At 37.5% G+C, this 18,572-nt stretch overlaps 1 protein-coding gene across 4 annotated transcripts in view; it reads left to right on the top strand.

Moving 5' to 3' along the window:
* The first annotated feature begins 14,808 nt into the window (after nucleotides 1-14,808).
* Nucleotides 14,809-18,572, top strand: part of si:dkey-242g16.2 (uncharacterized protein LOC336380 homolog) — a 50,115-nt gene continuing 46,351 nt past the window's right edge. For 3 of the 4 annotated variants that reach the window (XM_034709732.1, XM_034709731.1, XM_034709730.1), the window contains exon 1: nucleotides 14,831-14,875. The gene's annotated coding sequence lies outside the window, so the exon portion shown is untranslated. Of the gene's footprint in view, nucleotides 14,876-18,572 lie in introns of all 4 variants that reach the window. The other variant, XM_034709733.1, reaches the window with a different exon arrangement.

Genomic DNA, 18,572 nt, shown 5'->3' with positions numbered 1-18,572 from the left:
CCTGTTGACTCCAGGCCTGTCTCCTCTCATCATGATGGTTTGTTGTTGTGGTTAAGTGAGAAACGATCTGGTGATACCACAGAGTGTTTTATTCTGAAAGTTAACTGGATGTTTTAATTTTGTTTTGGTGCCTGACTTCCTGTCCTGCTTGATCTGCTCTGTTGAGATTTATGAGTCATGCAAAAGTCTTGCGTATTTGATCCGGAAGGGCTCGGAGCTGCCGGATCAGAGACGCAGCTGGAATGCAATGGAGCAGATCGAGTGGAAGTTAACACATAGACTACAGTAGAATAGAAACCTATCAGATCCGGTGCCGTGACAGATCAGAGAAAGACAGGACATGGATCCGGGGGAATTTGGCCGTAAGCCTTCACTCAAACATGGAACCATATCTGTAGCATAATAAAAACATAGTAATCACCATTAGAAATCTACTGTTCTAACCTTAAAAGTCACTGCCCAGGATTCAAAGCACTGAGTTCGAAAAACATTATATTTTTGTCTTTTCATGTGTAATAAAACTAGCTCAACATGCTGGTATGCTTTGAAGGCCAAATGCAAAGTTGGTGATTATCTGGCTCCCTCCCAGATCTGCAGTAACATCACAAACTCAATATTTCCTCCCTTCTCTGTTACATATTTGTATTGGCACACTGCCCGTAGTGCATATCTTAAAATCAAAAAGTATCTAGGCAGTAGATACTGGTTCAAGCTGCGCACCTCTGCCTTCAGTGTATCCCTTGGCACAGGCACACACAAGTCTGTGGTAATTTAATGCTTGGCGCCCAGGCCCTATGATCCTGGGGGAGTGCCTGTGCCCCCGTAAGTGAGGCTGAACACTTTATCCCGTGGCATTAGTCGTCCATGTTTGAGTTAATACCCTAGAGTAGAGCTTCTATCCGAAGGCATTAGTGTCTGACACTCCACAGCTCAGGATGGGGGAGGCTCTTCCTTCCTCCTTCTGCTCCAACTCTTCCCCAAATTCTTCTGTGTTCAATTTCTTTCATCCTTGCTCTCAGGATTTTGATCAGAGTTGGCAAACTTAGCTCACATGGTTACTTTCCTCAAATAAAAGACACATGATGATGTTCCTTGTAACCTGATGTGCTGCTGAATGCTGTACCTCTGAGTTTCTGGAGCAAATCAGACATTTTATTTTAACCCATCTCCATGGTGACTGGCCTTTGTGCTGTATGACTTTTACTGGAGAAGTTCTACATTTAAAACAAGCTCTGTATTTCACTCCTCCTTGAAAAAGAAAGTCTCTGTGCAGAAGCTTACTGTCTAGTCGTAAAAATGTCAACTGAAAACTTAACAAATTATATAGAGAGATGCATTTCAAAATTAAAACTATGATAGTAAACTTATGACCAATGTTAGCATGTGAATTTTTCAAGACCCTAATGCGATAGGATTTTCATAATCTGCAATATTTCTATGCAAATATGACGCATGTCTGTTTTGCTACCTTCACTAATGCTACTACTACAATCGCCCCATCCTTTTCCATCAACACAGCCAGCTTCCTAGCCACTTACACTCTCTCTCACACACACACACGCACAGGCACACACTTTAAAGGCCATGACACACAGAGAGATATTTGAATGTGTTCAAAGATTAACATTGTTTGTGTCATTATGGTAATGAAAGACAAACATTGTCTCCTGTCATTTGAAGCAATTAGAGGAGAAAATCCCTCCACTTTAATCTATTCATTTTGTGTTTCTGTGGAGTATTACTGGATTTATTAAGTATTTCAAATTCATTTAATTTATTTTAACCTTCCCGGATTATGAGCTCCTTTTTTTTCTTTGCATTATCACAATCGTGGGAATTCCTGATATGCTGCATAATGAAAACATACACCCACGTGTCTCATCTGATTTGCAGAAGATATTCAAAACAGTCTGAGGCCAGCAGAGGATGTTTCTTTCCCCGTCTGCCACCAACAATGCTGATAGCAGTAATATGTGCAGATAAACTCCCTGACCTGTCGCTTCATGTTATCACATTCAGAGGCTGTGTACCGTTTTCACAACCCGTCTCCTTATTCTCATGATAACCTCAGGTTCTGGAGAAAGCTATCACACTTTGGTATTTCACTCCACAGAGGGTGACTATCTGCAGAGTCATTCGTGTTAAAGAGGAATAGAGATATTCCTGATAACCAGCCGAGTAAGGCAATATTCAGGTGAATCATTTCAAACTCTGAACTCAAATAAAAGTGCTCACCCAAACGCAGTTATTGTGAAACATTTATTTCAATACAAATACCTCATTTAAGTGGTCTATTTTGTAAAACCTGTGATGCCGGGTAATTGCACAACATTACAGCTTTTAATCATGGTGGATGGTTTGTTAACACTTTAAACAGCCCACCAAATCCAAGGATAATTGCAGATACTTGTAACACGGTTGATTCAATGGGATAATGTGTCGCTGCTAAAGTTTTTGCACTCTTTAACCAATTTCTTTCTACTTCTAGATGTGATTAATCAGTGAGATTTATTGTTACTTCTACCTGTTGCTTATTAGGTAATTAGTTATGTTCTTTTCTTTCTTTTTTTTTTTTAGGTCATTACTATCTGCGTGGCTCTTATGTACAAAATGGGATGTAAGATCCTCTTTCCTTAAAAAAACAAACTTCCTACTTTATCTGTAGATCATGTTCAGCTTGAGCAATCTGGGTTGGACTAAGAAGTAGTAATTTTTCAAACACACCATCCTTTTTATCAAAACATGTCCTGGGATTATAATACTCCGTAGAGCTACACTGAAAGGAAAGTAGTACACATTTTTATTACTGTTGAATCACACTGGGACATCAGGATTTCACACCAAAATTGGTTCAGCTTAGATGAGTATTTGAATATTTATTTTCCCTAACCAGCCCTTTTCCCAGCTTTATGCAATCAGGGATGTAGTTTTATACTTACATAACATAATCTTGCTTTCTGGCTTGTTACTATAGTGTGTGAAACATTGGCATAGTCTCAGTGATGGTTTATGTAGCTGAGTTTTGAAGCGTAACGATGGCTGTCGCTGTATTGGAAATACTGACTCAACCTAACTTTCAGCAAAGAGATAGAGGCAGCCTTCATCCTTCTTACTACAGTGTACATTAAGTCAGCCCCTAGTTATCTCAAATCTATAACCTTAATAAATTTAAAAGTAAGGAGTGATAATAAAAAGTCACCCTCAATAAAGTGTGCTCAAATAGAGAAAAGAGCTATTAAGTACAAAATCGTCTTTGGACCAGACTGTAAACATGATTATTTTAGCCATAAAGAAGGCTTTTTAATGGGTCAGTAACTGGCTCCTGGGGCTTTTGGAGCCATGCCTCAAGTGGACACTAGAGGAACTGCATTTTTTGGCACTTCCGCATTGGATTAATCTCTCAAATCGGAGGTTGCTGCTTCCTTGCTACTCTGGATTGAGATGGGTGGCACTTCACAGACAGTGAGTCCTTTCATTCTTTTGAGTTTATTTTACTCAGATCTGTTTTTCATTATGTCACAAAAGTGTCCATTTTATATGTGAAATTGTTGTAAGTCATTTTGTGTAGTGTACTGCAAACTGTCTTGTGTCATTTTGTAACTTTAAAACTTGTTTTTTGTTTTTATGTAGGTACCTCTTCCCCCCAGTCGTTGTAAATGAGAATTGGTTCTCAATTGACTTACCTGGTAAGATCAAGGTAAAACGAATAAATAAAATAACCCACCTTAGGACTATGGAGGAAATTTAGCTATTGGGCTAATTACGGCATATTTACATTGAGGCATACTTCTGAAATGATGATTAATGTGCATTGTCCTAATTAAATAAATTCAATTAATAGATAAAATGATAAAGATTCCCCAAGCTTTTAAGTAATTCAAAGTAAATAGTAAATAATGCCAAGGATGAATTTTAACTTTGTTTTTCTTAATTTGTCTCAGATTATATAAAGCCCCTAGATAGACATAAGAAAAAAGAGCCAGTCCTGACAACTATAGTTATTTAACCATCAGAAACAAGACACTGTAAGGACAAACAGCCCTTCAAACCCTGCCATAGGTGCCTTTACAGAGATACTCAAAATTATGCTTCAGGCCTCAGCTCACTTTATTCAGCGCCTTTATCGTCCCAAGGACAGAAATGTTATTTGCAATCAGAAATAAACTCTTTCAACAAAACCATGTCTAAGTGTTTTCTGCTTACAAAAAATAAAATGTGTTTAGAGACTTAACAAAAAAAAACAACACTGAATGACCCTTTTTTATCCTCAGTACCCTGCTGAATCATAGCAAGGACAAAATATGTCCTAACTCCTCATGAAAGGCCATTCTGAAAGCTAAAAAATACTGCACACATGAAAAGGGAAGCCAAAGGCAGACACAGTGGAAATATCAACCTGGAGCACTATTTGAGTTTTCATAACAGCATCTGCTGCACAGCTTTCACAATTTGTTCCTGTTGGCTTTTAGAAGGAGCCAGTATAATAAAGGAACAAGTTGCATATTGACATCTTGATAATCATGAGGCGGCATATTAATGCTAATGTGAAAACTAGTTTGAACACTTAGGACTCTCTTGGGAATTACAAGAGCCTGTCGAAGTGAATGTGAGTGTGTTTTCGTCAGGGTTGTAAATTGGTCTATAATGACTGATACTTAGCTGTACATGGGGTTTACCGCAGAACCACCTCCCCAATTATGAGAAGTCTTAAAGTTGGTGCAAATGAACCTCTTTTACCCTTACTTGTGTCAAATTTAACACAGAAGGCCCCATATGAAATAACCATCACTATCATGTCTCTCTCTCTCTCTCTTTTAACCTCCTCTATCCCTCTTTCCAACCCCAACTCAATCAAGGCAGATGGCTGGCTAACATGAGTCTGGTTCTGCTCAAGGTTTCTGCCTGTTAAAGGAAGTTTGTCCTTGCCGCTGTAACTTGCCAAATACTGTGAGGTGCAATGCTCATGGTGGCTTAAGATGGGATAACACTGTGAAATGAGACTGGCTCTTATCCTGTCTTGGTGTTGGGTCTTTGTTAATAATAAAACATAGTACAGTCTAGACCTGCTATGTTTGTAAAAACATCTTGAGATAACGTTTGTTGTAATTTGGCGCTGTATAAATAATGATTGATTGATTGATTGATTGATGGTTGATTGATAAATTGAATTAATGGAAACAATTAGTTTCCAGACTTTAGATGAGAAGCAATAATTGTATCCAAATGAAGATAGAACACAACATACTTTATTTTGGGTGTCTCCCATTGAGTGTGACAATAAAAATATCTTGGACTTGACCCTTGAATCCAAAGACAGTGTTAGTAAATTGTTAAAGTTTCATGGAAATTATGTCTTTTTTGCTTCAGGTGAATAACCAAACTTTCAGCGAGACCAAGAGTTCCCAAAAGCCTGAAAGAAAAATCTGCTCATGTAAGGTTTGCCTTAATTAGTATCTGCTCTGATAAGTGTAATTCATTTTATTACCTCTTTGTGTGACTGATTATGATCTTAATGACCAGAATGTCACATTTAAATGAAGTTTCCAGAGTGTTCTACTTTGTTGGTCCATTGATCTCGTAAAGCTTCAGTTTTAATTAGCAGGTTCTTTCAATAAATGCTTTGTAACATCATCAATCATTTTGTTTCACTTTATTAAGATTATCTGCTCAGTGGATTCTGCATCTCAGATGTAATTTATTGATATTATAACTTTCTTGATACCTGAAAAAAAACCAGCAACAACTCACAAACGTGAACCATGCACAGGTGTATGGACGTAACACTTCTTATGCTAAAGTTGGTAGCAGTCTGCAGTCTCAGATACAATGTCTGCAATCAGGGGTTGCAATTACATACACAATTTAGACCAAATAGGACTGACTCAGTCCATCTTAACACAATCATGTACAAACTGGAACACACTCACTTTGTGACTAACAAATGTTAAAACATCCGGCATGAAAGCACTAAGTGCTGTTCTGTGGATACTGTTCTATAGCTGGATGATTTATATATAAAGATAGAGTAGACAGACAGCTTGTTTGTCACATTTGCCTTTCATTAAATGAAACATTGTTGTTATTAACAGTATGACAAAGATGTCAAACACTGCGTTGATCAGCATGCAACCACAGCGAGAGCTAAAAGGAGCTATCAAAAGAGTAATGTTTTCTGTACTGAAATATATACTTTTAATCAAGTGAACCAACACAGCAGGCTGTTTGTTTGCCTTGTTTGTTGTGTTTATAACAGCATGTCAGATAAGTGGGAAAGGATTAAGTGAAAACCTGATTTGGGATTGTATTCCATTTTTTCAATTCACATTATTATGATAGAGGAATCTTTTGCAGCACAAAAGGTCAACATGATCTACTTAACATTTACATTAATTAATGCAGGATATAGAGATTCATGATGTTTAATTCATGCACTTTCAGTATTCTTTTTTAAAACAGTGGCTGTTCAAACAGAAAATAAAGAGTCTTACACAAAGGCAAAGAAATCTTAATCAGGCTGACTAAATAGATGCTCAAACCTTGAATAATTATTTCTCTGCAACTTATGTGATCATTGTGTGTTTCTTCCCACAGGATTTATCTGATAAATGTACAAAATAGTGTTGCAATTACACAAGCACAAATTTGTCTTCATTTTCTAGAATCTAAAGACAACACACAAGATAAAGTTTGCAACTGACTCTTGGAAAAGATGAGAGCAATAACGGAGTTCAGATCGAAAAAGTGTGGCATCACTCACACCTGGCAAGGGAGCAAATCTATACCAGGATTCTTTTCAGAAGAGCTGAGTCACTGTAAGTCATTTCAACCTGGTACTCAAAGTAGCAGGCAGGGCAGTTTCACCAAAGTCTGTGCTGAATGATTTATCAGGTGGCAAGGGGAAAGTTCAGTGGGGCATTGCTTATGTGGAGAATGCAAAAAGGAGTCATCAAGGTTCATAGAAGACTGCCCTGGGTATCTGGAGCATCACCTGACGGGTTGACAAGGGGCAATGGTGAAACTTACCTACAGCATGAGAGCACATGGCGAAAGGATGGCTTTTGTACATGGATGTCAACAGCAGCCAGATTTGTTACTTTTGCCTGGGTAAATCTAACCTCTCTTACACTCTTTTTTAATGGACAACTCTGACGACATTTTTTTTGTTTAACATTAAATCACAATATGAAGGATACCTTTGATAATGTTAATAAATATTTTTTTTATGTATAATGAATAGTTATATAGTCCTACAGATCTTGATCATATCCTATCAGTCGACAGATGTCAGACACCACTTTGCAAAATGTCTTACAAACACCATCAAAGTCAAATAAAAGCCCTCTTGAAGTTGATGTCGAATGCATAGTGAGGCTTCACATCATTCATAATCAGCAGACTCAATTCATTTGCTAATTCTTTAACTCACCATGGTGATAAGTAGTAAGTTCAGAGAGTTTTAAATCCAGTGCGGGTGTTCACAGAGTTGTAAAAAACCCAAAGGGCTGATCATGTGGCTCTCCTCATTAAAAACTACACTTCATCCTGCTTATGCAATAGTTATTACCATAGCAAAGCAACATGAGGCAACTAATATTACTCCCAGTCACCAGACAGATCTTTAGATTATTCGGTTAAAATGTGTGTGAAGATTAACAGCAAGAAACGAGTTGTGATTTTATTTTTGTTTGTTTTTTAATATGTTGTTTTAACTTCCAACCTTTAAAAAAATTAAATGGATGATCCATGTCATTTGCACCACTGTTATGCATTAACATTAATATTATTAATAACAACAACAACAACAACATCATTATTATTAAAATTGTATTAATCGTTATTACTACATAATTTCAATCTAGTTCCATTGGTATCTAGTGTCAATACATGATATAAGCAAGGAAGGAACAAGGGATAAGTCAAAGGAGTAAGACCCTCTAATGGGACACAGCTGCATGTAAACTGAGCCAAAATTCAAAGAATGAAATAACTCACAGGTGAAGCTTTCCACTAGAATCTCACTTAAATGGATGGTATCAATTTAAATAGTAAAAATAGCAAAAGTTTGAATGTTGGGTTATAATGATGGTTCGGGTTAGTATGTATAAGAGAAATGAAAAACAATGGTATGGGTAAAAAGTTCTATATAATGACTTTTACATACTGAGAATACTAATAATAACTATCTATATTTAAACTTGAAAATCATTGAGAGCGAAGCCCTCATTTACAATGATGTCGAGCATATAAAAGAAACATTAAAATGCATGACAAGTAAATAAAAGATAAAACCTTAAAGTAATGATGATCAATTAAAAACAGACAACAATTAAAAAGTAATGTTAAAACCATTGAAAAGTTATTTAACACAAAGTCAGTTGAAACAGGTACAATCAGAGGTTAAAAAGTTTAAAACTAATGATTTAAAATGACTAAAATAAACAAATGTGTTCATTTTTAAAGTGCTTTGAAGGGAGTTCCATGCAGATGGTGCAAAAAAGCCAAAAGCAGATTTTCCCAGCCCAGAATTAACTTAAGGAACCTGGAGAGCAAGCCATTTAGTTGACCCTGTAACACACAGTGTGCTCCAGAGGACCAAACTAGCATCGAAGATCATTGAACGGTAGCATCCCAACAAGTGGTTTATGAATAAACAGAATAAACAAATACAAATGAAAACCAGCATTAAGTATGCTCTTGTGTGTGCTATATACTGTACATCTTAAGTTGAAATATAAACAGTAAGATTCAACAAGGGAATGAGATAGAGACTGGCATGGTACGACCATTTCAGCACCATGGACAGCACCGTAGCATTTTGAATGCTCTGTGTGAGCGCTACATACTGTATGTCTTCAGCACCATGGACAGAAACACAAAAAACATTAGAAACACAGCAGGGCTGGGAATGAAATGTTTCTGTTCCACAGAGAGAGACAGAAAAATGGACACTGGTCTCTTTTGTGCACAAACTCATGATGGGTTTGAGCATGCAATGAAGAGTGTACTCAAGACAACGATTTTGCAGATTAAAATGAATAATTGGGTAGATTAGATATGGTTATAACGTGGGTAGAGTTGTGACACCACCATTTACAACAATCAGAGATTACACATGAGTCACATCATCATTCTGGTGTATCTTCCCTCATGATCCTGCATGATGATTTTCAAGGCTGGAAATAGGGTCATCTTCATCATCTGTTGTTTTAATATTTTTTGGAAAGACTGGCAGAGGTGTGCCTGCCAATGTTTCTAAAAGAGCTTCTAATGAGGTCACCTCGAAGGCCAAACTTAATGAGAGGAAAAACAATTATTGTATTTCAATTATGGTCTGTGCCAGTGGTGTGTGAATGGTATTAGTTAATACTGATTGGTGCTTTACATAGAAGCCTCTGCCATCAGTGTATGAATTGGTGAATGTGACATATGATGTAAAAGCTTTGTTGAGTGGTCAGAAGACTAGAGAAACAAATAAACAGTCCAATTACCATTTATTCAAAAAAATATTGCCAAAATAAAATGAACAGATCTATACTTTTTCTGATATGAGACAACACAAAGTCTTTATAATCAATACAGACAACATCGTACAAAATTTAAGACCTAACAAAAAAAAATGCCTTCATTTTGAGGACTATATTATTCACCATACAAAGTTATCATGCATGAAATTGGGGCATATTTTTTACCTTCTCGGAGAGGGAAAGACATGACAGACTGTGCTTGAAGGTTTCACAACCATAGAAGAGTAACTGTGTCCCAATTCAGTGGCTGGATTCTCCGAAGTCTTCATTTCTAGACCAAATATGTCCCAAAAATTCCTGTCTGTCCCATTTCAAAGGCTGCTTCAAATGTGTCAGAGAAATCCAGCCTTCTGTTAAATCTGGAGAGCACTAGTGTATTCTTTTTGGCCAAAAGTAAGTAATAATGTATGATAAACCAATCAAATGTTTGATGGTGAGGTTTTTTTTTACTTATAAAGCCAGAAAATACACATTAATTTGCCCATGTATCTAATTAAGTCTAAATGAGAAAATAAGGCGGTAAGGCATAAACTTCCCATAGCATTTTCCTATATCTTGTTAATTAGCAGTCAGAATGCTGATTTTATGTTAAATACAGCAGCTTTCTAGCTTGCTAGCATCAACCGTGCAAGTTTACATGGGGTTTTCTAGTTGAGTATCTTCTGTCACTCAACAGTCAAACATAGCTGCAGCATGCTGTTAAAGAGATGGTTTGTTTTCCTTGAAGTGGGGTTGTATGAGGTACTTGTCAATAGTAAGTGTATTACCCACAGGAGATGCTAGTCAGCTCAGCCCCTCTATTTAGAAACCGGCTGGAGCACAAGCACCAGAGTAAGGCTGTATGCCACTGCAGATGTTATTTAGCTAATTTTATGTGAGTCCGACCCAAACACAGATGATGGTGTTGCTACAGCTTCAGGCGCTGGTAGGTCTTGTTTTTTATTGACAAGCCCCACAACAAAAAAAAACACCTGAACTGTCACATTAATCTCTTCACCTGAGAGCTTCTCTGTTACCGTTGACTTTATATTATGACAGATGCAATAAGTGTTAGCAGTTGTAAAATAATACTTATTTTTCGATTGGTTTCTGAAATTTCCCAAATGTTCAGTTATTTTAAATTTACAATTTTACACAACTTCTTCTTATGGAAATGTATGTTAAATGATTATTTTATTTAGTAAGCAGGCTCATTTTGAGGGGTTCCTTGATATTAATGACTGGCTTTAGATTCCTGATTGTTTACTTTGAATCAAGCTTTTTGCAAAGACTTGCAAAGGCTGTCACTGTTTTCCCAACCATCAAATGCCTGTACAGTTATCCTTCATGCCTGACGGTAGATTTATTCCATATTGTCATGGAGCATCATCAACACTTTTAACTGCAGTTAAATCCTTTGTGGTATTGTACTTTACGCTATATAAAAACTGACATATTAAATACCCATCATTGTTCTCTGTATCACACGGCTGGATGGACTCCTTTAAGAGAACCTCATCAGAGTGTGACTCCCTAATTAAATAAAGATGGAAACAAAATTCCCTTTGAAATCCATCTAAGGCCATTTGAGGACATGGATTGAAAATATTTTATGAGTTGACATGGAGTGCCCTAAAGCAACATTACTTTAGCATCTTTGCAGACAGACTCAAGTTTGAGAAGGATGCAGTGAGTTTAATCTCTTCTTCTCTCCGAGGACTGTATTCTGCACAGGATCAAGCACCTGAAGTGGGATCAACGTTTTACCTTTGTACTTTAAAAAGTGTAGACTCTGTGTAATGGCAAAACAAGTCAGAGGTTACATTTTATGCAACAGTTCTCTCACACCCTTTACAAGAGTGCCAGGGCTTTCCAGCCACTGTGTTACTTTGGGTTGCTACAAAACCACTTAAGTGCTCTGTGCTCATAACTCCAAGCTCCCATTTCACTACTAGAGTTCATCAGTAATGCAAAGTAAAGCACAGGTTGAATCCCCCAGAAACACAAGGCTCTGGGGATGCACTCCAAGGGCAACCAGCTCCTGGCTGCTGTGCAAACACAACCCCTCGCTCTGAGGAGCTCCCAGCTCACACAATGAGGTCTGAACAGGCACAGAAGACCTTTAGAGGATTAAATGGGGGAGAATACTGAAGCCATCATCAGAAATAGAATAGGGAGCCCTCCATGGAAATGCCTAGAAACATGTAAGCCATTCTTCAACATAGAATAAAGTCTACAGCCTCCAAGCATTTCAAAGATTATAATGAGAAAATGACAGAAAATACACAAATGATCTTATGAAGTTTTTCTTTTTTAAAGAAATATCCTCTTATTTAGGTTATAGTCAACAACAATGATGTAAATGTCTAGCAGACCAAATGCACCATGGGAATCCAAGCTACCTGGCAGAAGCACTTCTAACATTTACAACGCTTTAAGCTCATGTTTGCTCCCATAACTATTTGTCTTGCTATAGATGATGGTTTTCCCCAGCAACTTGTTTACTGATGTTCTCTTCCATTTCATGCTGGGCAGTTTTCACAGCACGACAGGTATTGTCGGTTTGTTTGGGCTTGTTTGCAAGAAACAGCTGTCAACAGTTTTATATGAGGAGGTTGGTTGGAGCCTCTGGGAGGCAAGCATACAGTACATGAAAACAGACTGTAGCCAAACAATGAGCTAAAAGCGGCTTAGAGCTCCAAAAAGCTGCTGCAATGGTTGTTGACTCTCAGTGGGTTTTGCACTTTGAGTGACCCTTTCACTTCATGCATTTAGAAATCTGATAAGTAACTGAGCCACAAGTTATTTTGCAAATAAAAAATAAACAAGACACAAGCGTATGTCTGTTCAATGTTAGAGCTTAAATACGTGAAGAAGATTATGTAGTGGAAATCTGTAGCATTCCTCCAAAGTCATAATGACATATAAGTTGAACCAAAAAAAGATCTTACACTGGTATCATTCAGCTCCCATTTAACTAACATTTTTCCCCACTTGTGACCTACTTTTTCCTCTCTCTATCTTCCTGACTGTCTTGCAAAAACTGCACACTGGAAGTGCCTGGAGGAGATTTGCACCCACCCCTGGGTTTTATAAATGGAGGTGGCACAATCCTTACAATAATGAGGATCGCCCTCATTCCATAACTCAAGAGGAGAGAGGACGAGGATATTCCGAATACAGTCATCTGCCGAGTGTGACGCTAATCATCCTGTGGTATTTCAGTGAAGCCGACCTCTCACCTGCACAGCTCCTCGTGCCATTCAGGAACAGGAAAAGCCACGTGGGAGTCTGACTGCACCTGCTGCAACACAAAGAAACAGAGAGATGTAGAGTGAATAGTCATCTTGGAGTCTTCTAATAATTAGCTCTCACCACTATGGATTTTTCCTCCCAAGGACACTCCTTTAGAGTCCCTTGTGGATCTCTAAATACACATCCCCAGGAAACAAGCATCAATAATCCTGGACTTGTAAAGAAATAAGTACCGCTTGTATTATATCCCTTTTATGGACTGAAGTTAACAAGCATGCTTTGAACCAGTCTGTGAAAACATCAAGATCCTCAATAACAAATGCATTTGAGACAAGTACAGCAGGTGCACCGATAAAACCTCATATAACACACGCTGTAATGTCACTTGGAGTGCTCATAGTACATCCAACACTGTGGACTTAAACCTCAGCCTTGGTTTAATCAAAAGTGGTAACTTCCCTTTTTTTAAAATTAAGCCAATGCGAAGTGCAAAAAAAACTGCAGTTCCTTCAGTATCCACTTGAGGCTGCCTCAAAAATCGGTCAGTGTTAAATGACCACTTTTACAGCAGAATGTATCTACAATGTGCTACATTTTTGGATAGGTACCTTTTTCTGATTTTGATTATTCAAGAGATAGGTATAATTAGGCATGATTATGGGCATGGTTGATATGACTGACAGGTGGGCATGCTATAGCTGTTGAGGCTATAACCTTTACTCCACCTCTGTGCAATTTTCTAGATTATCCAAGAGTTAGTTAGAGTCAGCATTTCCAATTTGCATCTACAATCTTTAGGCTGCATAAACCCTCTTCAGAAATCAACAGGTGATGTCAATAAGGCAACTTTCATGTTTTGAACCTATATTACTCCTGTATGTTCTGAAAGCTATCATTTTTTCAACATTGACAATTCTGGAAATCTGGAATTAAAGTACTGACAATCTCACAACAGAGTCAGTGATATATTTTTTTTAACATGATCATTACTACTGACTTATGGTCATTTATCATGCAAATCTAAGGGGTTATGACTTTCACACACATGATGTTGCCTTTTTTAATATTGACAAATCTAGTTCAATCAAAGCGAATCTGTTGCAAGGTTCTTTTTTCAACACTCACTTCAAGAGGAAAACAGCCGTCGTTGAAAAATGTAGATTGTGGAATTGATTTGTTTGCTGGCCACCCAAAGTGCTATGCAAAACAATTTTTAAAAAGTGCACAAAAACTACTACAAAGAAATAGCCAACAAAGAAAGAGTTCCACAGTAACTCTTAAAGCTGCTGTTGGTAGTCAGTAAAGTAAATTAAAGTAAAGTAAAGAGTAAACATCTTTTCAGAGAGAGGGACTTTGAATGTCAACACTATCCCTCCCAACACAGATCGGTGTGTGCAGTCATGATAGTGGACTCATAACCAATCGTAGGACGTAGTAGAGGCCGCCCCTTAACCAATCAGGACAGAGGATTGGAAATTAGCTATGATTGGTCCATCACAACGGGAACGAGGGGAATAATAACATTGCTTGATACAAAGGCATTGGAAAACACAGAGATTTCGCAATAGCCTCAAATTACTCCACTTACCAATGAGTACCGATGGGCATTATGACCTTTTCTCCAAACCCAGCAGAAAAAAAAAAAAAAAAACTTTTTTCACACCGTTCTTACCAACAGCAGCTTTAAATCCAAACAGAGAAAAAATGACAGGTATGAAAAACACAGATGAGCAGTTACCTTTAGTGCAACCAAAACAAGACTGACCAGAGAGGCTGAAGCAGCCCTCATTTAACCCCTGTAGCCCCTCCCACATGGGCGTCAATAATTACATAACTTTAAGCAAAAGCACATTTTCTTAATATTAAAGGCATTTTAAACTTTTAAACCTTAACACTTTTCACAATTACATTTTTAAGAAAATAGCTGGCTTTTTATTTGAACCCAAACCACATATTTTAGGACATAAATGACAACAAAACCAAAATATTTAAATTCACTCATGTGACCACTTTTACCCGCCAAATCCGTGTATTTACTCTGCGGAAATGATGCGTTCAGGTTCCTAGTTTGAAAACAGGAGCGGGATGTGTCGGAGCGCGTATGCAACACACTAAAGGTAGGTGGACCGGACGCTGTGTTAATGTACGTTCAAGATTACAATAGAGCTCCAAAGAGTACACCGATGATTACTCTGAGGAACGGAGAGGGACAGAGGAATACTGATGTTGTTTACTGGGTGAATTGAGACACTGGCGGAGAAGAGAAAGCTTGGTGTGTGTGTGTGTGTGTGTGTGTGTGTGTGTGTGTGTGTGTGTGCGTGCGTGCGTGCGTGCGTGCGTGTGTGTGCGTGCGTGCGTGTGCGCACTTCCTGCAGCCTGTGACGGTGCAGTTCGGTCAGAGTGTCACAAATAAAAAACAATATACACTACCAGTCAAAACTTTGGACACACATTCTCATTAAAGGGTTTTTATTTATTGTATTTATTTTCCACATTGTAGATTAATACCGAAGTCATCAAAACTATGAAATAATCCGGTTTTGCCATAATCTGGATTACAACAGTAGTCAAATAGAGCTATCCATTGTGTACTAACCCTACCTCTGAACAACAGAACTGATGGTCTCAAACACATTAAGAAGGCAAGTCATTCTACAAATGAACTCTTGACAAGGCTCACGTTAATTAGAAACCAGTCCAGGAGACCACTTCATTGATATGATGATATGATATCTTTGGTATTAATCTACAGTGTTTCAAATAGTTAAAATAAATACAAAGCCTTGAATAAGAAGGTGTTTCCAAACTTTTGAATGGTAGTGTATTTTTTTAACAAGATTAGAATTTTTACAGACAAAATTTGCATACACGTGAAGCAGAAATCTTAATTGGTTATTCATGAGGAGACATCAGATTAACATACAAGCGTGTGTCATTGCTGTGAGAGCTAGGCCTTTGTCCTTCCTGAATTAGACCTAACAGGGTTATTTCATTTCAGTTCTGTGGGTGGACCACTGAAAAGGGAACAGGATTAAATTAATAGAGGAGATTCTGTCTTGCAGATATGTCCGGCAGAGTTTCCATTTAGCAAAAGAGAAGATGAGAAAAATGGTTGGATGGGGTTTCAGTATAATAGGACAGCCTTTCCTTCTCGTTAGCAATTCATTCTTTTCGTAAAAGTCCTTTAAATGTTTTAGCTGCTTTAACTGACCCCAGCTATTTTTTTTATTGATATGGCAGGGTATCATGTGTTATGAGGAATCTGCAACATAAAGTCCAGGGGTATTATAGGGCAATTTCAAAGATACAGATTCAAGAGCATGTCTTGCTTTTATATATTGATATATTGTATATAATGATAGTGGATTGGTGACATTCTGAAAGCAGTTTTCAATCTATACAAAATATAGTGAAAAGCAGGACAAAATTCTTATAGCAAGTTATTGTTCAGGATGGATATTCAGTTGACAAAAGGTCAGGTCAGAAGTTTATGAGCTGTCTCAAACCAAAAGCCAAAATTGGTTTATTTTCACCATGACAACAATGTGTTTCTAACCTTCGTCTTGACCCTAATCTACCCTTGTAGGCTTAATGTAATTTACTTTTCTGATATACCTCTCCGAGTTATTTACCTAATACCAACTATCAATCAATCTTGGATCAATCAATCTTTATTTATAAAGTGCCAAATCACAACAAAGGTTTTCTCAATATGCTTTACAAATAGAGCCGGTCTAGACCGTACTCTGTTCTATTATTAACAAAGACCCAACATCAAGACAGAATAAGATCCAGTCCTGTTTTACAGGCAAGATTGTCTTAGCGGTTCATAATTCACCATGAGAAGAGCACTTTGCAGCATTTAGCAAGTTACAGAGGCAAGGACAAACTTCCTTTTAAAAGGCAGAAACGTCGAGCAGGACTAGACTCATGTTAGGCAACCATCCGCCTCAAATTTGTAGGGGCTGGGAAGAGGGATAGAGGGGGATGCAGAAAGAGAGAGATAGACAGAGACAAGTAATAATGGCAGCATCAAGATCAGACTGTAGCTGGAGCCTGACACGTCCAGAACAGCGATCCAAAGGAACCTACAAGACAAGGGAGCTCAGGGACTCCCAGAAAGCATTTTAAAGATTTTTTGTATTTAGCAAAGGATTTACTCTTTTCTATAATGAACTACATTTCCTCTAAGGAGGACAGCATAGACCTGAACTGAATCTAATTATATCTAATTATTTAGCATGACATAAAGCATTGTCTTATACTTCAGAATCACACAGGTGACCAAGGAAACTAAACTGACTTTGGTTGACTGGTGGATAAATAAGAATAGAGATGGATCTACTACAATGTCAATGTGTTGCCTGGTGACAGACAAGTGTTTTGACGAGGTGAAGCACTAGTTCTGTTTGCGAAAAAAAGGCAATAATGACCTGTAATAACCTATATCCAGTTTATAGAACAGGTTTATGAAAGAAATTTCACACTTGACTCAAGGTAATGCTGTTAAATTGATTATCTACAGCTTTCCGCATGGAGCCTGTTATAGAATCACATCTGTGCTGATATCGAGTACACCAGCACTACTTCAAGTGTGGGATTACTCTGTAAGCTGTATTAAAGTCCCAGCACTGTTTTCCTGTATACTAATGCTGATGAAATGTCAAATCAAATTACTTGATTGGATAATCCTGGAGGTTATGATGATACTTCCAGTTACCTATGACCCAGAGTAAATCAACAGAAAAAAACTCCAGCAGCTATTCCATCAGAGGTACAAAGAAGAGAAACTAGTGAATCCATTCAAACAAATTATTTTTTAGAATTAAGAGGTAAGACAAAACTAATTTCTACCAGCAAACTCACTCCGTGTTACAAAGAAGATTAGAGCTGCAGGGCACAATAAAGTTGATTACCTTGCAAAGATGTAAAGGTTGGAGGTATGCAGCCTGTCGCCTGCAGCTCTTCATCTCCAGCTCAGCAGAGGTTCTCTTTCTTGTTTCATTTTCCCTTCAAAAATGTGAAAAAAATTAATGTTGTCTGGTTTTGCAGATGCATATTTGGTAACAAATAATGCATGTCTGTGCTTACCACTGTGACAAACTCAATGTGTTCCTTATATATATTGAACAAAATAGACAAGAAAATATTTTGTTTTGCATGAGAAGTAAATCAACGCAGATTAAAAACAGCTGTGAGGAGTGACAGTTAAACTGAAGCTGTAAAAAATAGCGATAACTCTTGATCAAATCATTGCACTGAGTGCTTTTTATTACCTTGTGTGGGTTATAGCAATATAAATCCAGCATTGAAATGGCATGCAAACAAATATATATTAGGTTTTGCAATAAAGTGTAATTCAAACAATGTTAAATAAGCTATGACTTTCAGGTTGGAAGAAGTTAATATTCTTGTTTTTAATATTATCAAAGTTAACTGACTTGAAGTGCAAACCCATATTTGCTCACTTTACCTGATAAAGACTTTATGATGCAAAATAAAGTTTCACAATTGAAGCATTTTATTACCAACCAACTCAGCCTCCTTTACAAAATCTATGTCCATCAGTGCTGTGTTTTACTTACTATGGTAGAAAAATACATGACTTGGGAGTTAGTTCTGGCAGCAATTATGTGGAATTAAATAAACGTAATAAAAAAAACACACTTGTGCCTTAAACTGATATAATTTCTCAGACACAGAGTTAGGTATGAGATCTTCTCTTCTTGTAATATAGAGTTACAAGCGTGACATTTAACCAGTGTTTGTATATTTACACTCGCTTCGATTTGACCAAGTGGTTTGACATTTCAT

This window comes from Notolabrus celidotus, chromosome 19 (genome assembly GCF_009762535.1).
Source record: "Notolabrus celidotus isolate fNotCel1 chromosome 19, fNotCel1.pri, whole genome shotgun sequence".
Lineage (NCBI taxonomy): Eukaryota > Metazoa > Chordata > Actinopteri > Labriformes > Labridae > Notolabrus > Notolabrus celidotus.
This window is presented reverse-complemented; position numbering and strand designations above follow the sequence as displayed.